This window comes from Amblyraja radiata, chromosome 16 (assembly GCF_010909765.2).
Source record: "Amblyraja radiata isolate CabotCenter1 chromosome 16, sAmbRad1.1.pri, whole genome shotgun sequence".
NCBI classification, from domain to species: domain Eukaryota; kingdom Metazoa; phylum Chordata; class Chondrichthyes; order Rajiformes; family Rajidae; genus Amblyraja; species Amblyraja radiata.
The window spans coordinates 42,238,340-42,259,180 of record NC_045971.1 but is presented as its reverse complement, the minus strand read 5'-3'; the positions used below and the strand labels follow the sequence as shown (position 1 = coordinate 42,259,180).

General features: G+C 51.6%; 1 protein-coding gene, 1 non-coding gene and 2 pseudogenes across 2 annotated transcripts in view; 3 read left to right on the top strand and 1 right to left on the bottom strand.

Moving 5' to 3' along the window:
- Window positions 1–20,841, bottom strand: part of LOC116982168 (zinc finger protein 239-like) — a 1,102,810-nt gene that overhangs the window by 584,363 nt on the left and 497,606 nt on the right. The gene's annotated exons all lie outside the window — the stretch shown is intronic.
- LOC116982350 lies at window positions 3,827–3,989 on the top strand. Its single transcript, XR_004414439.1, has one exon. It is a non-coding gene; the product is annotated as a U1 spliceosomal RNA (small nuclear RNA).
- On the top strand, window positions 6,057–6,163 carry LOC116982363 (annotated as a pseudogene).
- On the top strand, window positions 11,819–11,994 carry LOC116982371 (annotated as a pseudogene).

Below are 20,841 nucleotides of genomic sequence, written 5' to 3'. Positions count from 1 at the left end.
TACCGAAGCGGTGGGCATGAGGGAACAGGAAAATGGTCAGTGACTCTAAAAGACAATGGAGCTCAAACTGGCATCTTTAAACGTGCGCAGTGTGAAGAGCACTGCACGATGTGTTAATGCTTTACAGTACCTGGCCAAGGTCAAGGCAGATGTGACTATTCTCCAGGAGTGCGGGTTGCCACACCTCCGCTGCTATCGGAGGTAGTCGCGATGGTGGCCCCACGGACTGTCGGTGTGGTCGGGGGGCAATGACTGTCGTGCTTCCGGCCTGGGGAACTTGCTGCGGGGAGAGAACTTCACCATCACTAAGGTCAGGGAGGTGGTTGCGGGGCGTCTCCTCGTGGTGGATGTTATGTACCGTGGTTCTCAACTCCGGCTGATTAATGTGTATGCCCCACCCGTGCGGAGCGAGCGGCTAGCCGTTCTCCAGCAGCTCCCAGTGCTGTTGCCCACGTCCCGGCAGCTCCTTCTGGCCGGTGACTTCAACTGCATCATTGATGCGGCTGGACGATACGGCAGTGCCGACAACAGACTGGACAGCACGTCCAAGTTCCTGATGGAAACGGTAAAAGACGCAAAGCTGCACGACGCCTTCAGCGACCCTGCAGGCGGGTCCCATCCGCGGTTCACCTGGTCGAGATCGGACGGTTCAGCCCGATCCCGGATAGACTTTGTCTTCACGATGAAGGTTGTCTCGGTGAGTCACACCGACCTCACGCCGGTGTTCTTCTCTGACCACTGCCTCCTTCAGGCTTCCTGTCACCTACAGGAGGACTGGAAGGCAGGCAGAGGGACGTGGAAGTTAAACGTGAAGCTGTTGACCCCAGAGAACGTTGAGGAGCTAAAGAGGGACTACGCACGTTGGAGAACAGCGAGGCCCCTCTTTGACTCCCCGACACTCTGCTGGGAAGCAACCAAGGAGAACATTAAGAGGTTCTACATAGTTAAAGGGGTTCAGAGAGCAAGACAGAGTCAGAGGGAATTGTGCCAACTCCAGACAGATTTGCAACAACTGCTCCTTCTGCAGTCGAGGGGGGTGGATATGAGGGAGGAACTTAGATAGATGAAGGACCAGCAAGCTCGGCTCTTTACCTCTGAATCCTCCAAGATCATCTTCCGATCTAGGGTCCGCCATGTGGAGCAGGATGAGACGTGCTCACTTTTCTTCATCCATAAGGTTCACAGGGGGAGCTCTGTGATCAACAGCCTTAGGGAGGAGGACGGCTCGGTAGCATCCTCGCAGACAGACATGATGAGGGTCTGCAAATCCTTTTACACGGAATTGTATGACCAAAAGGCCACAGACAGCACCGCCTCCCAGAACTTCCTGTCCTCTATCACGGGGGTCTTGGAGGACAGCAAGCGGGAGAGTCTGGACCAACCACTGACCCTAGAGGAGCTGACTGGCTCCATCCGCTCCTTTGACTCGAGTAAAACTCCCGGAAGCGATGGCTTACCGGCCGAGTTGTATTCGGCTCTGTTGGACTCGGTGGGCCCGGACCTGCTGGAAGTGTACAAACGACATGTTTCTTGCCGGCAGCATGTCAGACTCCATGAGGAAGGGCAGCATCACCCTAATCTACAAGCAGAAGGGGGAGATGAAGGATATAAGGAACTGGAGACCCATAACATTGTTGAATGTAGATTACAAGATCCTGTCTAAGGCCATCGCCAACCGGGTCAAGTCTGCTCTGGGACAGGTGATCCACCCGGACCAAACCTGTGCTGTACCTGGCCGGAAAATCTCAGACAGCCTAGCGCTGCTGAGAGATACCATCGCCTACGTGCAGGACAGACGAGTGGATGCCTGTCTAGTCAGCTTGGACCAGGAGAAGGCCTTCGACAGGATATCGCACACGTACATGAGGGACGTGCTCTCCAAAATGGGTTTTGGGGAGGGAATCCGAAATTGGATCAAACTGCTCTACACCAATATCCGTAGTGCAGTCCAAATCAATGGGTGGGAATCAGACAGTTTCCCTGTAAGGTCTGGAGTCAGGCAGGGTTGCCCTCTCTCTCCTGTCTTGTTTGTCTGCTGTATTGAACCTTTTGCCGAGTCCATCAGGAAGGATGCGAGCATAAGAGGAGTGATATTGCCAGGCAGTGGGGACATTCAAGTCAAGACCTCCCTGTACATGGACGATGTCGCCGTCTTCTGCTCGGATCCAAGGTCGGTCCGCAGATTGATCAGCATCTGCGACCAGTTTGAGTCGGCCACGGGAGCCAGGGAGAACCGCAGGAAGAGCGAGGCCATGCTCTTTGGCAACTGGCCCGACCGATCTTCCATCCCCTTCACCATCAAGCCTGACTTCTTGAAGGTGCTGGGGATCTGGTTCGGGGGGGCTGAGGCGAGCAAGAAGAATTGGCTGGAGCGGATAGCCAAGGTGGGGAAGAAGCTGGAGCTGTGGAGGCAACGCTCCCTCTCCATAACCGGTAAAAATGTGGTCATCAGGTGTGAGGTGCTCTCGGGGCTGCTGTACTTGGCACAAGTGTGGCCTGTCCCTCCCTCCTACGCCACGGGGATCACCCGGGCCGTCTTCCAGTTCATCTGGGGGTCGAGGATGGATCGGGTGCGACGGGCCACAATGTACAAGTCGGCAGACAACGGGGGTAAAAGCTGCCCAACGTCGCCCTCACCCTGATGGCCACCTTTGTGTGTGGCTGCATCAGGCGGAGTGTAGAGCCAAGGCACGTGGGCACCAAGTGTCACTACCTGCTGAGGTTCTACCTGTCCCCTGTGTTGCGAAGGATGGGCCTGGCGCAGATGCCACGCAATGTACCAGTCAGCTGGACATTGCCGCCCCATCTGTCGTCTGTGGAAAGGTTCTTCCGGACCAACACCTTTGACCACAAGTCCATCGGGCAGTGGTCAGCACGGAATGTCCTGCAGGCACTGTAGGGAAAGGACTCGATGGATCCGGTGGCGTAGTTCCCAGAGCAGACTGCCCAGCTTGTCTGGCAAAATGCCTCATCGCCAGAACTGACCAACAAGCACCAAGACCTGGCTTGGCTGGCGGTGAGGGGAGCCCTCCCAGTTAGATCCATCCTGCACCGCCGGAACCTCACTACCAGCGCACGCTGCCCTCGGGACGGCTGCTATGGGGAGGAGACGGTTGCCCATCTCTTTGCAGAGTGTGGATTTGCAAAAAGAGTCTGGAGAAGTATGAAAGGGTCCCTGGAACGATTCATCCCGAACAGCTCCGTCACAGAGGACTCTGTGATTTACGGACTGTTCCCAGGGACACATTCAGAGACTGACATCGAGTGCTGCTGGAGGGTCATCAACTCGGAGAAAGACTCTCTTTGGTCTGCCCGAGCGTTGCTCACCACCCAGCAGAGCGAGATGTCCGTCAGGGAATGTTGCCGACTGGCCCACTGCAGACTGCAGGAGTACGTGCTAAGGGACTCGCTGAAGCTTGGTGCAGCCAACGCCAAGGCTCGGTGGGGGAGGGCCACAGTCTAGGATCCTTCCGCTACTTGACATGGGCGGCACGGTATGGTGGAGACGCCCCTCAAATTAAATTAAGGGAAGGTATCCCACGCCAGGGGGCCACATGAGTGGCACGGGTGGGGGACATTTTTGTGGAATTTAAAAGACATAAACTGTATTGAACAATCTCTATAGCCTACAAAAATGTCGGATGGAATTTTCGAACTGTGCACACATTGTATATATTTATTACTTGGACAGGGGCCACAGAGTGGCACGGGTGGGGGACAGTTTGGTGGAATTTGACAAATGTAAAAATATTGTACTGAAAAACAATTTGTATAGTCTCCGAAAATGTCAGATGAATTTTTTGTTCGAATGGTTCATGAATTGGATATATTTATCAATTGAATAAAGTCTGTTTTGAAAAAAAAATAAAAAAAAATGGTTCTCCCAGGACGAGGCTCTCCCATTGGACTTCGGGTGCGATGTCCCCAAATGTGGGATACTCGACTGCAAAATTTGTGGTAGTGGGGGACTGCGTTCGCGCTCTCCCCTGGTTTAAAAACTAAAAACAAAATGATATGCTTATAAAACATTGTCCCCTGTGGGTTGTGTGTATGAAAGTGTTAATGTGCGTTGGGCCGAATGGCCTGTTTCCACGCTGAATTTCTAAACTAAACAAAACTAAGGCTGGGCACAAATTGAAACAATGGTGAAATATGGATTGAGAACGGCTCAATGTAATATTTTCTGTCATAAACTCGTGGATTTGGAAAGAACATTGAATTTTTACAGCAATTTTACAGCAGAAAACCAGATCTGGAATGTTCACCTTCCATTGAAAGCGGTTCTGATTTCCACATCCCTTGTTTGACAAAGCTCGCTGGCTTCACCCCTGTAATCAATGTTATTTAGTACTAGGTACGACTCTGTAACCTTGTAGTTAAGTACTCAGGTCCTGTACTTAGGGCTCCAACATATGACCAGGTCTCCCTGGTTCTGGACTGGGCCCACGAGTGGAATTAGACTGGGGCTTCTTCAGAATGAGAGTCGGTTGAGGGAAACTAGACGTACAGAACCAATCACAGCCGACACCGATGAGTCAAGAAAGGTGGAGCCCACAATGGTCCATTGTTGGCCGTGGAAGAGGTGATAATGAGGGGATACAAACTGTGAAACTAGCAAGACTCTCTAAGGCGGAAGAAGAATGGAGAGAGAGGGAATGCAAGGGTTACATGAAATTACAGCAATCAATGTTCATACCGCTGGGCTTTATGTGAATGAAGAATGAAGATGTGTAGGAAGGAACTGCAGATGCTGGTTTAAACCGAAGATAGACAAAATTGGCTGTAGTAACTCAGCGGGTCAGGCAGCATCTCTGGAGAGAATGAATGGGCGAGGTTTCAAGCTATTGTTAGCTGTTTGTACGGTGAAAACGGGAAGCTAGTGTTACGTGGGTGGGGTGGGGGTGGGGTGGACTTGGCTCTACCATGGACCAAAGAACTGAATTCAAATCCCGAGGCGATATATGCTGGGATGCATCACCTGATAGAACTGACTGAAGACGTTTGTAAATATCTCAGTCAAGTCAACACTACATTTCACCCATTATTAATCAATAATCAATACATGCGAGGGAACCGATAAGAATGAACGTTCCAACAAACCAATCAGTTTCAAATGTAAGAAACAACTGCAGATGTTGGACAAAATTGAAGCTGGGCACAAAATGCTGGAGTAACTCAGCGGGTGAGGCAGCATCTATGGAGAGAAGGAACGGATGACGTTTTCGGTCGAGACCCTTCTAAGACTTACTCCAGCATTTTGTGTCTACATTCGATTTTATCCAGCATCTTCTAATGACGTCCCAAAACGTCACTCAATCAGTTTCAGGATTGCTTTAGTTCCTTTGGTTCTCGATCAATATCGTGCGTTGCGCTGCTGGTCAGTGTAGTTTGTGAATATAGAAATCTGTTACATCTTCGCCCGGCTCCCCACGGCTTCAAGACTCAACCATAATAGACATTAGACAATAGGTGCAGGAGTAGTCCATGCGACCCTTCAAGCCAGCACCGCCATTGACTGTGATCATGGCTGATCATCCCGAATCAGTACCCCGTTCCTGCCTTCTCCCCATATCCCTTGACTCCGCTATCTTTAAGAGCCCTATCCACCTCTCTCTTGAAAGTTTCCATCGAAACGGCCTCCACCGCCTTCTGAGGCAGAGAATGGGGGGGGGGGGCACGGTGGAGGCCCACAAATTAAATTAAGGGAAGGTATCCCACGCCAGGGGGCCACATGATGAGTGGCACGGGTGGGGGACATTTTTGTGGAATTTAAAAGACATAAACTGTATTGAACAATCTCTATAGCCTACAAAAAATGTCGGATGGAATTTTCGAACTGTGCACACATTGTATATATTTATTACTTGGACAGGGGCCACAGAGGGGCACGGGGTGGGGGACAGTTTGGTGGAATTTGACAAATGTAAAAAAATTTGTATAGTCTCCGAAAATGTCGGATGAATTTTGTTTGTTCGAACGGTTCATGAATTGTATATATTTATCAATTGAATAAAGTCTATTTTGAAAAAAATAAAAAACAAGGAGGTTCTCCCAGGATCGCTTCTCGGCCTTTTGGCTAAGATCGAGTGTGGTATCTGTTCTCATCAGGGGTAAAAGAGAACATCTGTTCTTATTAGAACAGTGAAAGGGGCTATCAATTCTTGTTAGAACAGTCCTGGCGGTCCATTAAGGACAAGAGCTACAGATTGCGGTGTAGAATCGTAGCAATGGCAGCTGCAATGGGAGCGAGAGGACAGGGTTTCCGCAATACCGTGAGGATTAGTGTAAAGGACCTCAGCAAGGGGATGCCCTTCTGTCGAGATATGTTCGTGAAGAAGGTCTTGCTGGAGACCGGCAAGTTTGAGCCCAGGGATATCTACTGCATCCAGGACTTCCCGGGTAACGGATACTTCGATGTTACCTTCATGCGACCGACTGGATGGCAAAAGTTGATGAAAGATTTCCAGGAGAAGGGGAATGAAGCTCCGCTGTCGTTGTTGAAAGTGCAGCCGCTCTTCACCCTCCCAAACCAGAAAGAAAGGATGATCACGGTGCACATGTTCAACCCACATGTGCCCGTAGTGGATGTCCTCACCTTCCTTGCTCGCTACGTCGAAGGAGCAGGGAACTGCGTGGACGTGAAGGACCTGCATGGGATTTGGACGAGCAAGCGGCAGGTCAAGGTAAAGCTGAGGGTGGACAAGGAAGGAGCATTCCTCCACCCTCCCTCGGTGTTCGCAATTGGAGGAAACCGAGGTTATTTGAGTTACGTGGGGCAGCCCAGACTATGCAGAAGATGTAACAAGCCTGGGCATGTGGTGGCCCAATGCACTGCAGTCGTCTGCAAAAACTGCAAGACGGAGGGCCACGAGACAAATGACTGTCAGGCCAGCAAGAACTGCAACCTGTGTGGGGAGGGGGGCCACCTTTACAGGGCCTGCCCAAAAGGAGCCTGTTCATACGCACAGGCGACAAGAGGGGCGGCTTCCAGCACCCCCAGGGTAGGTGAGACACCCACTACCACTGCTAAGTCCCCAGCAGAAAGGGGGAACAGGGATGAGGACAGCCCAACCACCTCAACCACCTCGAGCCCCCAAGTGCCAGGAGAACCCCAGCACCAAGCCCAGGAGGAAGAGTCGATGGAGGAGGGGGGAGAGCAGAATTGGACGACGGTGACGTATGGATAACACCAGAGGGTTCAGCACAATGAGCAGAGGCCAGAAGGGGTTGGCAAGCCCAAACCCCCCCCCCCCCCCACCCCAGCACGATCTCTCTCCCTGACAGAAGGCAGAAACCTCTCCTCATCTGAGGATGAGGCGAACGGGAAACCCCACAGGAAGAAAACCGGGGAGGAAAGGAGAAGGTCCAGGCCGATTGTCCACCAGCACCAGGAGATCGAGAGCAGAGCAGCGGTCGAGGGGCTCCAGTCCCAGGATATCGGGAGCAGAGCAACGGTCGAGGGGCTCCAGCCCCAGGACATCGGGAGCAGAGCAGCGGTCGAGGGGCTCCAGCCCCAGGACATCGGGAGCAGTACAGCAGCCGTTGGGCCCCAGCCCCTGGAGACCGCGATCATCGCAGCAGCCGATGGGGCCCAGCTCCAGGGCATCGGGAGCAGTGCAGTGGCCGTTGGTCCCCAGCTCCGGGCAACCAGGAGCATTGTAACGGCCGATGGGCCCCAGCTCCGGGCAACCGGGAGCATCGTAGCGGCCGATGGGCCCCAGCTCCGGGCAACCGGGAGCATTGTAGCGGCCGATGGGCCCCAGCTCCGGGCAACCGGGAGCAGTACAGCGGCCAATGGGCCTCAGCTCCGAATTTCCGGGAGCAGTAAATCTGTCACCGTACCCCAGCCACGAGAGACGGGGGAAGCGGCGCACCCAGAAGGGGGTAAACCCAGCAGCCCCCCCCCCCCCCCCCAACGACACCATGGGTTACTACACGGGAAACCCAACCTATTGAGGATGCCGGGTACTTGAGCCCAGGAAAGGTGAGGCAATTTACCGAAGCGGTGGGCATGAGGGAACACGAAAATGGTCAGTGACTCTAAAGGACAATGGAGCTCAAACTGGCATCTTTAAACGTGCGCAGTGTGAAGAGCACTGCGCGATGTGTTAATGCCTTACAGTACCTGGCCAAGGTCAAGGCAGATGTGACTTTTCTCCAGGAGTGCGGGTTGCCACACCTCCGCTGCTATCGGAGGTGGTCGCGATGGTGGCCCCACGGACTGTCGGTGTGGTCGGGGGGCAATGACTGTCGTGCTTCCGGCCTGGGGAACTTACTGCGGGGAGGGAACTTCGCCATCACTGAGGTCAAGGAGGTGGTTGCGGGGCGTCTCCTCGTGGTGGATGTTATGTACCGTGGTTCTCCGCTCCGGCTGATTAATGTGTATGCCCCACCCGTGCGGAGCGAGCGGCTGGCCGTTCTCCAGCAGCTCCCAGTGCTGTTGGCCACGTCCTGGCAGCTCGTTCTGGCCGGTGACTTCAACTGCATTATTGATGCGGCTGGACGATCCGGCAGTGCCGACAACAGACTGGGCAGCACGTCCAAGTTCCTGATGGAAACGGTAAAAGACGCAAAGCTGCACGACGCCTTCAGCGACCCTGCAGGCGGGTCCCAGCCGCGGTTCACCTGGTCGAGATCGGACGGTTCAGCCCGATCCCGGATAGACTTCGTCTTCACCACGAAGGCCGTTACGGTGAGACACACCGACCTCACGCCGGTGTTCCTCTCTGACCACTGCTTCCTTCAGGCTTTCTGTCACCTACAGGAGGACCGGAAGGCAGGCAGAGGGACGTGGAAGTTAAACGTGAAGCTGTTGACCCCAGAGAACGTTGAGGAGCTAAAGAGGGACTACGCACGTTGGAGAACGGTGAGGCCCCTCTTTGACTCCCCGACACTCTGGTGGGAAGCAACCAAGGAGAACACTAAGAGGTTCTACATAGTTAAAGGGGTTCAGAGAGCAAGACAGAGTCAGAGGGAATTGTGCCAACTCCAGACAGATTTGCAACAACTGCTCCTTCTGCAGTCGAGGGGGGTGGATGTGAGGGAGGAACTTAGAGAGGTGAAGGATCGGCAAGCTCGGCTCTTTACCTCTGAACCCTCCAAGATCATCTTCCGATCCTGGGTCCGCCATGTGGAGCAGGATGAGACGTGCTCACGTTTCTTCTTCCATAAGGTTCACAGGGGGAGCTCTGTGATCAACAGCCTTAGGGAGGAGGACGGCTCGGTAGCATCCTCGCAGACAGACATGCTGAGGGTCTGCCAATGCTTTTACACGGATTTGTATGACAGAAAGGCCACAGACAGCACCGCCTCCCAGAACTTCCTGTCCTCTATCACGGAGGTCTTGGAGGACAGCAAGCGGGAGAGTCTGGACCAACCACTGACCCTAGATGAGCTGACTGGCTCCATCCGCTCCTTTGACTCGAGTAAAACTCCCGGAAGCGATGGCTTACCGGCCGAGTTGTATTCGGCTCTGTGGGACTGGATGGGCCCGGACCTGCTGGAAGTGTACAACGACATGCTTCTAGCCGGCAGCATGTCAGACTCCACGAGGAAGGGCAGCATCACCTTAATCTACAAGCAGAAGGGGGAGATGAAGGATATAAAGAATTGGAGACCCATAACATTGTTGAATGTAGATTACAAGATCCTGTCTAAGGCCATCGCCAACCGGGTCAAGTCTGCTCTGGGACAGGTGATCCACCCAGACCAAACCTGTGCTGTACCTGGCCGGAAAATCTCAGACAGCCTAGCGCTGCTGAGAGATACCATCGCCTACGTGCAGGACAGACAGGTGGATGCCTGCCAAGTCAGCTTGGACCAGGAGAAGGCCTTCGACAGGATATCGCACACGTACATGAGGGACGTGCTCTCCAAAATGGGTTTTGGGGAGGGAATCCGAAATTGGATCAAACTGCTCTACACCAATATCCGTAGTGCAGTCCAAATCAATGGGTGGGAATCAGACAGTTTCCCTGTAAGGTCTGGAGTCAGGCAGGGTTGCCCTCTCTCTCCTGTCTTGTTTGTCTGCTGTATTGAACCTTTTGCCGAGTCCATCAGGAAGGATGCGAGCATAAGAGGAGTGACATTGCCAGGCAGTGGGGGCATTCAAGTCAAAACCTCCCTGTGCATGGACGATGTCGCCGTCTTCTGCTCGGATCCAAGGTCGGTCCGCAGATTGATCAGCATCTGCGACCAGTTTGAGTCGGCCACGGGAGCCAGGGTGAACCGCAGGAAGAGCGAGGCCATGCTCTTTGGCAACTGGCCCGACCGATCTTCCGTCCCCTTCACCATCGAGCCTGACTTCTTGAAGGTGCTGGGGATCTGGTTCGGGGGGGCTGAGGCGAGTAACAAGAATTGGCTGGAGCGGATAGCCAAGGTGGGGAGGAAGCTGGAGTTGTGGAGGCAACGCTCCCTCTCCATAACCGGAAAAATTTGGTCATCAGGTGTGAGGTGCTCTCGGGGCTGCTGTACTTGGCACAAGTGTGGCCAGTCCCTCCCTCCTACGCCACGGGGATCACCCGGGCCGTCTTCCAGTTCATCTGGGGGTCGAGGATGGACCGAGTGCGACGGGCCACAATGTACAAGTCGGCAGACAACAGGGGTAAAAGCGTGCCCAACGTCGCCCTCACCCTGATGGCCACCTTTGTGTGTGGCTGCATCAGGCGGAGTGTAGAGCCAAGGCACGTGGGCACCAAGTGCCACTACCTGCTGAGGTTCTACCTGTCCCCGGTGTTGCGAAGGATGGGCCTGGCGCAGATGCCACGCAATGTGCCAGTCAGCTGGACATTGCCGCCCCATCTGTCGTCTGTGGAAAGGTTCTTCCGGCCCAACACCTTTGACCACAAGTCAATCGGGCAGTGGTCAGCACGGAATGTCCTGCAGGCACTGCAGGGAACGACTCGATGGATCCGGTGACGTGGTTCCCAGAGCAGACTGCCCAGCTTGTCTGGCAAAATGCCTCATCGCCAGAACTGACCAACAAGCACCAAGACCTGGCTTGGCTGGCGGTGAGGGGAGCCCTCCCAGTTAGATCCTTCCTGCACCGCCGGAACCTCACTACCAGCGCACGCTGCCCTCCGGACGGCTGCTGTGGAGAGGAGACGGTTGCCCACCTCTTTGCAGAGTGTGGATTTGCAAAAAGAGTCTGGAGAAGTATGAAAGGGTCCCTGGAACGATTTATCCCGAACGGCTCCGTCACAGTGGACTCTGTGATTTACGGACTGTTCCCAGGGACACATTCAGAGGCTGACATCAAGTGCTGCTGGAGGGTCATCAACTCGGTGAGAGACACTCTTTGGTCTGCCCGAGCGTTGCTCACCACCCAGCAGAGCGAGATGTCCGTCAGGGAATGTTGCCGACTGGCCCGCTGCAGACTGCAGGAGTACGTGCTAAGGGACTCGCTGAAGCTTGGTGCAGCCAACGCCAAGGCTCGGTGGGGGAGGGCCACAGTCTATGATCCTTCCGCTGCTGGACATGGGGGGCACGGTATGGTGGAGACGCCCCTCAAATTAAATTAAGGGAAGGTATCCCACACCAGGGAGCCACATGAGTGGCACGGGTGGGGGACATTTTTGTGGAATTTAAAAGACATAAACTGTATTGAACAATCTCTATAGCCTACAAAAATGTCGGATGGAATTTTCGCACTGTGTACACATTGTATATATTTATTACTTGGACAGGGGCCACAGAGTGGCACGGGTGGGGGACAGTTTGGTGGAATTTGACAAATGTAAAAATATTGTACTGAAAAAAATTTGTATAGTTTCCGAAAATGTCGGATGAATTTTTTGTTCGAATGGTTCATGAATTGTATATATTTATCAATTGAATAAAGTCTATTTTGAAATTAAAAAAAAAAAAAAGAGTTTCTCCCAGGACGAGGCTATCCCATTGCACTTCGGGTGCGCTAACGCCTGCGATGTCCCCAAATGCGGGATACTCGACTGCAACATTTGTGGTAGTGGGGGACTGTGTTCGCGCTCTCCTCTGGTTTAAAAACTAAAAACAGAGTTAATGCATACAAACAATAAATATGCTGGAGAATCACTTGTTCTGCGGTGGAGTTACTGCCTCACAGCGTCACAGACTCGGATTCCATTCGGACCACGTTGTTATCTCAACCCGTTACATGCGTGCGTTTTCTCCGGGTGCGCCGGTTTCTCCCGTTTGCCACACGTGCAGGTTTGGGGATTAATTTGCTTCTGTGAATTGTTCTCTTCAACTTCTACATGTGTGCATTAGAGAGCATGTTGACTGGTTGCATCATGGCCTGGTTCGGCAACATGAAAAGCCCAGGAGCGAAGAAGACTACCAAACGTTGTGAACACTACCCAGTCCATCACGGGTTCTGACCTCCCCACCATCGAAGCGATTTTCCGGGGTCGCTGCCTCAAAAAGGCAGCCAGTATCATGAAAGATCAACACCACCCTGCCCACACATTCATCTCACCACTGCCATCGGGTAGAAGGTACAGGAGCCTGAAAATTGTAACGTCCAGGTTCAGGAACAGCTTCATCCCAACAGCCATTAGGCTATTAGACACCACAACCTCAAATGGGCTCTGAACAACATAAGACTATTAATATTATTGCACTATTATTGTATGTTCGTTTTTCTGTGTGCGTGTGTGTGTGTGTGTGTGTGTGTGTGTGTGTGTGTGTGTGTGTGTGTGTGTGTGTGTGTGTGTGTGTGTGTGTGTGTGTGTGTGTGCGCGCAAACCCTTTTCCCCATTTTTATATTGTTTACAGTGTACGGTGTTTTACTACTTTTGTATTTAATTTATTTCACATGTTTAATCAATAATGTTTTATTATTCATGTTTTATGTGTCATTCCTAACTGTCGCTGTATGTCGTTGTCACTTGTGGGCGGAGCGCCAAGGCTAATTCCCTGTATGTCAATACTTGGCCAATAAACTTATTCATTCATTATTTCACATATTCTGTTGTGCTGCTGCAAGTAAGAATTTCATTGTTCCACCTGGGACATATGACAATAATATTTCCATTCTCAATAAAGTTCATTTTGGAGGGAAAATATTTGCTGACAGACAGGCGGTTGTGTCCCATTCTCTCCTGATCGTCCCCCCCCCCCCCCTTACCTCCCGTTTCCCTTTCCACTCACACTAGTCTGAAGAAGGGTCACGACCCGAGACTTCACCCATTCCTTCTCTCCAGAGATGCTGCCTGTCCCCGCTGAGTTAGCCCAGAATGTTGTGACTGATGTCACACACGCCATTCCTTCACTAATGATGATCCATTGAACAAATGCGCAAAGACACAAACCCACACTGATATTTATACTAGTCTATTGCGACGTGAAATTTGGGGATTAAATACAACCGGTTCAGCGCCAACCTGTTTTCCACACGGTTTCTGCCCCACAGCCAAAGACAGCCCCTCAGCCCCGCTCATGACGCCGGTCCCGGGACCCGACCCTTTTACTGATTCGAGCAGGGATTGAAGCATATCTTCAGCCATTGATTTTCATCCCAAGCACCAAAGAAGGGATACATTTTCCCCACGAATTTATTCCCGGTGAAGGCGTGGAGGTGGGACTTGGTGTCCGCATCATAAAATGAGACTGACCCCGATTCGTAACTGAGGTAAACTCCCACCCTCCCGGGAACGGGACCGGCTGAGAGGGGGGTCTGGGAAGAATTGCTTGCGGAAACCTCCTCGTGATATCTCTCGATGGTCCCGAATCCTTCCTCTGGTTTCAGGTCGACCTATCTCTTCCTCTCCTCAGACTCTGCGGCGACTCCCAGACTCCAGCGGCGACTCCCCGCCACCTCCACCTCCCACTAATGTCTCCCCGATGTGAATCCCTCCGATCCCAGCGCTCAGAGACATTCCATAAACCTCTTCCTGTTGTTGCCGAGGCTTCTCCTGACCCCGGTCAACCTCACATTCATCAGACTCCCGGACACCTCGAGCTCCGGATGCGCGCTATCCTCATCCAGGGTCACAGAGCCTGGGGGTAGAAGCAGATAATTAGAGGGTCTATGGTATGTGAGGATTTGCGGGTTAATATGATCACTCTAATAGAGAGATCCAGGTGGGTCGCTACGGTGAAGGATTGGAGCTGGAATTCTTGAACATTGGTCCCAGGGACCCCCTTCTGCTGTTAACGGGAAGATCTGCAAATCATAATAGACAATAGGTGCAGGAGTAGGCCATTCGGCCCCTCGAGCCAGCACCGCCATTCAACGTAATCATGGCTGATCATCCACATTCAGTACCCTGGTCCTACCTTCTCACCATACCCCCTGACACCACTACCTTTAAGAGCTCTATCTAACTCTCTCTTGAAAGCATCCAAAGAATTCCACAAGAATGGCTGGTGATCATTCCTAAAGATCTCCCCAATGTGCTCCATAACAATTCATACAAGTTCTAGGAGCAGAAATAAGCCATTCTGCCCATCAAGTCTACTCCGCCATCCGCTCATGGCTGATCTATCTTTCCCTTTCAACCCCATTCTCCTCAGATTGTGGATGATCAGCCACGATCATATTGAATGGCTGTGCTGGTTTGAAAGACTGAATGGCCTATGCCTACACCAATTGTCTAATGTCTATTGTCTAAATATTCTATGTGCCCTTTCCAGCTTGACAACAGTTTTCCTCTAACACGGTGCCCAGAACTGAACACACAGGCATCACACCAGACGGGGATAGGATCGAACCCCGAGTCTCTGGCTCCTTGAGGCAGTAAATCTATCCGATACACCGCTGTGTCGTTCGAAGTTAGTAAAATACCACCTTGACCTTTAGAAATCAAAATGTGACGAAATGCTAACTAGATTTAACAGTATCAATATATTCTCTCCACACTGCAAACGGTAAAGTGCAGTTGAAATGTCCCATCGAGAGTCTGCCTCCAGTCACCGACATTTTCTGACCTATTTCGTTAAGTCCGTTATAAATTGATCATTGTAAACAGTTGTCCACGTGGTATAAAGATTCAGAGAAGGAATTGTCTACCTGCTCCTCCGAGAGATTTCCTCCTGAAATGAATAAAACATAAAGATGAATTATGTAGGAAGGAACTGAATAATCTGGTTTGAACAGAAGATAGACACAAAAAAGCTGGAGTAACTCAGTGGGACAGGCAGCATCTCTGGAGAGAAGGGATGGGTGACGTTTCGAATCTGAAGGAGGGTCTCGACCCGAAACGTCACCTACTCCTTCTCCCCGGAGATGCTGCCTGTCCCGCTGAGTTACTCCAGCTTTGTGTGTCTATCTTGTGTCCTGTTCTATATTCTATGTTTAGGAGGCTCGGCCCATGCTTGGTGACGTAAAAGGAGACATCCTATTCACAGCAAGTGTTACTCAAGATAAACAGAAAATGCTGATGTCATTCAGCGGGACAGGCAGCATCCCTGGAGAGAAGCGATGGGTGACGTTTCCGATTCCCTTCTTCAGACTGGGCATCAGGGGTGAGGGAAATACAGAGCTTCGGCTTGAAAGGGTTCAGAGAAGATTTACGAGGATGTTGCCAGGACTAGAGAGTGTGAGCTATGGGGACAGGTTGAGTAGGCTGGGTCTCTATTCCATGGAGCGTAGGAGAATGAGGGGAGATCATATAGACGTGTACAAAATCATGAGAGGAATAGATCGGGAAGATGCACAGAGTCTTTTACCCAAAGTTCGGGGAACGAGGACCAGAGGACACAGGTTCAAGGTGAAGGGGAAAAGATTTAATAGGAATCCGAGAGGTAACTTTTTCACACAGAGGGTGGTGGGTGTACGGAACAAGCTGCCAGATGAGCGAGTTGAAGCTGGGACTATCCTATCGTTTAAGAAACAGCTGGACAGGTACATGGATAGGACAGGTTTGGAGGGTTATGTACCAAGCGCAGGCAAGTGGGACGAGGATAGCTGGGACATTGTTGGCCGGTGTGGGCGAGGTGGGCTGAAGCCCCCGTTTCCACACTGTCACTCTATGGCTCTGTCAAGGAACATGTTGCATAGACCATTGTTCGTTGGGAGAAGGTGAGAACAAAGCAAACATGAAAACTGTAATCAGAAGGACAGTCAATAGACAATAGGTGCAGGAGTAGGCCATTCGGCCCTTTCAAAGCACCGCCATTCAATGTGATCTTGGCTGATCATCCCCAATCAGAACCCAGTTCCTGCCTCCCCCCCACATCCCCTGACTCCGCTATCTTTAAGAGCCCTATCTAGCTCTCTCTTGAAAGCATCCAGAGAACTGGCAGAGAATTCCACAGACTCACAACTATCTGTGTAAAAAGGTGTTTCCTCATCTCCGTTCTAAATGGCTTACCCCTTATTCTTAAACAGTGGCCCGTGGTTCTGGACTCCCCCAACATCGGGAACATGTTTCCTGCCTCTAGCGTGTCCAAACCCTTGATAATCATGCTCCCTTCTCATCCTTCTAAATTCCAGAGTATACAAGCTCAGCCGCTCCATTCTCTCAGCATATGACAGTCCCGCCATCCCGGGAATTAACCTTGTAAACCTACGCTGCACTCCCTCAATAGCAAGAATGTCCTTCCTCCAATTAGGGGACCAAAACTGCACACAATACTTCAGCTGTGGTCTCACTAGGGCCCTGTACAACTGCAGAATGAGCTCTTTGCTCCTATACTCAAACCGGTTGGAGAACTGGGAAGGGTGGGGAATGGAGGGAGAGGGAAAGCATGGGCTACCAACAGGAAGCGGAACTGTAACCTAAATTACAACAAAAACATATCAGAGCTGATTGAATTTGAACAATAAACCTTAATTTTGTAACGGGCCTAGTAATACAGTGATGCATCGTGGAAACTGGCCCTCCGGCCCAACTTTCCCACACCAGCCATCATGTCCCATGCTTTGCTAGTCCCACCTGCCTGCGTAGGGTCCATATCCCTCCAAACCGGAACTATCCATGTACCTGTCTAACTGTATCTTAAATGTTGTGGTAGTCCCAGCCTCAACCACACCCTCTAGCAGTTTGTTCCATAAACCCTCCACCCTCTGTGTGGAAAAGTTACCCCTCGGATTCCTATTAATTGTTTTCCCATTTACATTTACATGTATGTCCTCTGGGCCTTGATTCCCCTTCTCTGGGCAAGACACTCTGTGCATCTACCCAATCTATTCCACTCACGAGTCTTTACACCTCTATAAGATCTCCCCTCATCCTGCTGCTCTCCAATCAAGAGAGGTCCAGCCTTCTCAACCTCTATCGATAGCTCACACCCTCTAGTCCCAGCAACATCCTCGTAAATCTTCAGGAAGATGTTAAAAGTGGCCCAATGTCAAGAAGATAGGTTCAAAATCTAAAAAAACTCTTCATCAGGACAGAATTAAAACATAGTTGGAGTTCAGAAAGGAACTCAGATAGTAAAGATTTAATAGGAACCTAAGGGGCAACCTTTTCTTAGAAAGGCTGGTGGGTCAACGGAACAATAGACAATAGACAATAGGTGCAGGAGTAGGCCATTCGGCCCTTCGAGTCAGCACAGCCATTCAATGTGATCATAGCTAATCATCCACAATCAGTACCCCCTTCCTGCCTTCTCCCCATATCCCCTGACTCCGCTATATTTGAGCCCTTTCTAACTCTCTCGTGAAAGTATCCAGAGAACCGGCCTCCACCGCCGTCTGAGGCAGAGAATTCCACCGACCCATAACTCTCTGTGCGAAAAAGTGTTTCCTCATCTCCGTTCTAAATGGCTTAACCATTAATCTTAAACTGTGGCCCTTGGTTCTGGATTCCCAGGAACATGTTTCCTGCCTCTAGCGTGTCCAAACCCGTAATAATCTTAGGTACACAAAAATGCTGGAGAAACTCAGCGGGTGCAGCAGCATCTATGGAGCGAAGGAAATAGGTGACGTTTCGGGCCGAAACCCTTCTTATATGTTTCCATAAGATCTCCTTTCATTCTTCTAAACTCCAGAGTATACAAGCCCAGCCAGCATCAGAGAGTATGAATGGGTTACGTTTCGGGTCGAGATCCTCCATTCCTTCTCTCCAGAGATGCTGCCTGGCCCGGTGTGTTACTCCAGAATTTTGTGTCTATCTTCGGTTTAAACCAGCATCTGCAGTTCCTTCTTACCCCGCGATCATCCATACACTAGTTCTACCCTGAGTGTATTATACATACTCTGTATAATACACTCATATTGCCATATCTGAGTTACTGTGTGGAGATATGGGGTAACACCTACAAAACCAACCTACAGCCGTTATGCACATTACAAAAAAGAACAATAAGAATGATCAATAACGTTGGATATCTTGAACATACCAATTTGAACATAACGACACTCGTTATACCTGGGCAAGATGGCGCCTGCCTGCGGCGACTTTTGCGGAGCTCCGAAAAATAAAAGGCTCAACTACAACAACTTACCTGGATCAGAAAAACGGCAGAAATCGGTGCCGTTTCGGACAAGCTGCTTGAGCACCTCAAGGCTGTCGCAATTTCGCGAACTCCCGCAGCTGTGGGAGCCCCGGACTTTAAACTTTCCCACGCTGGCTGTGGAACTCCCGACCCGACTGAGGATCACAGGTACGGTACCTGGAGACCCCGGGATGTCCCCCAGAGCCGACGGGCTGGATCTTCCAGGAACAACAGAGCTGGAGCTGCAGCTGCCGACTTTGAGGGAATCCCCTGTTCGTTACGGAGCTGGAGCTGCCGTCTGTGAGGGAATCCCCGTTCCAGCGCAGGTCCGCAGAAACAGCAGGTACAGCAAGTACAGTATCTGGAAACAAGGGGGAAGCCTCCATTGTGTCCGGAAAAGTGGCCGACGGGCAGGACTTCAGGTCAGAATGAAGCGCAGGGGACTTCGGCCCCTTCTCCCTACTATCCTACTGGCCAACGTACAGTCCCTTGAAAACAAAGTGGAGGACTTAAGGGCAAGACTGCTTTATCAAAGGGAGCTCAGGGAATGCTCTGTGTTCTGTTTCACAGAGACATGGCTCACCCCCAGCTCCCCAGACTCAGCGGTCCAGCCTGAAGGGTTCTCCATCCACCGTATGGACCGTACACTGGCATCTGGGAAAGGGAGAGGAGGGGGTGTCGGCCTCATGATCAACTCTGCGTGGTGTTCAGACGTGGCAGTCCTGTCCAACTCCTACTCTCCACACCTCGAACATCTGGTGGTGAAGTGCCGTCCCTTCTACCTCCCGAGAGAATTCACCTCCGTTATCCTGACTGCGGTCTACATCCCACCCCAGGCAAACGTCCGTCTGGCACTGGAGGAGCTGCACGCCGTGGTCAACAAACACCAGACGTCTTACCCCGAGGCATTTACCACCATTGCTGGGGACTTCAATAAGGCAAACCTAAAGAAAGCTCTCCCCAACTTCCACCAACATGTCTCCTGCTGCACCAGAGGACCTAACACCCTCGACCACTGCTACACCACCATCAAGAATGCCTATCGTTCTATCCCTCGCCCTCACTTCGGTAAGTCCGACCATACCGCGGTGCTGCTTCTTCCTGCCTACAGGCAGCAATTAAAGAGCGCACCCCCAGAAGTGAGGACAGTACAGAACTGGTCGGGGGGGGGGGGGGGGGGGCAGAAGAACAACTCCAGGACTGTTTGGAGTCTGTAGACTGGGCAATGTTCAAGGACTCGGCAACGGACTTGAACGAATATGCCACAGTCGTTACAGACTTCATAAAGAAATGTGTGGAGGATTGCTTCCCTACAAAACCCTTCCGAGTGTTTCCCAATCAGAAACCTTGGATGAACTTTGAGATCCGCACTCTCCTGAAGTCCAGACACAGGGCATTCACCTCCAATGATACGGTGGCCTACATGAAGACCAGATACGACCTTGGTAAGGCCATCAAAAAGGCCAAAAGGGACTTCTGCTCCAAACTGGAGGACGAGACAGATGTTCGGCAGCTGTGGGAAGGTCTGAATGCAATCACCTCCTACAAGGCAAAACCAGGAGGCAACTCGAATGCCGGTGTAACATCACTCCCTGACGAGCTCAATGCGTTTTACGCACGCTTTGACAGGGAGAATACTGATGTGCCTTCCCGATCCCCCATTCGCTGTGATGGCATTTCAGCCTCAGTCACAGAGGCCGATGTCAGGAAATCCTTCAGAGGGGTGAACCCCCGAAAAGCACCTGGACCTGATGGTATACCTGGCCGTGTTCTAAAAACCTGTGCGGACCAACTGGCGGGAGTTTTTACGGACATTTTCAACCTCTCACTTCTGAGGTCTGAGATCCCCACCTGCTTTAAAAGGGCATCAATTATACCGGTGCCCAAGAAGAGTAAGGTGACATGCCTCAATGACTATCGACCAGTGGCACTAACTCCGGTGGTTATGGTGCTTTGAGAGGTTGATTATGGAGCAAATCAACTCCTACATCGACAAAAACCTGGACCCACTGCAGTTCGCGTACCGCCACAACAGATCAACGGTGGATGCGATCTCGCTGGCCCTCCACTCCGCACTGGACCACTTGGACAACAAAAACTCATATGTCAGGGTGTTATTCATTGATTACAGCTCGGCATTTAACACAATCATCCCCTCCAAACTGGTTATCAAACTCGCAGAACTGGGACTCTGCGCATCCCTCTGCAACTGGATCCTCGGCTTCCTCGTCCACAGACCACAGTCTGTTCGTATTGGTGGAAATGTGTCAGCCTCAATAACAATCAGCACGGGAGCACATCAAGGCTGCATGCTCAGCCCCCTGCTGTACTCACTCTATACCCATGACTGCGTAGCGAACCACAGTGCGAATTCCATCATCAAGTTCGCTGACGACACCACTATTGTGGGGCGTATCACTGATGGGGATGAGTCAGAGTACAGAATAGAGATCGAGCAACTGTCCATATGGTGCCAGCGCA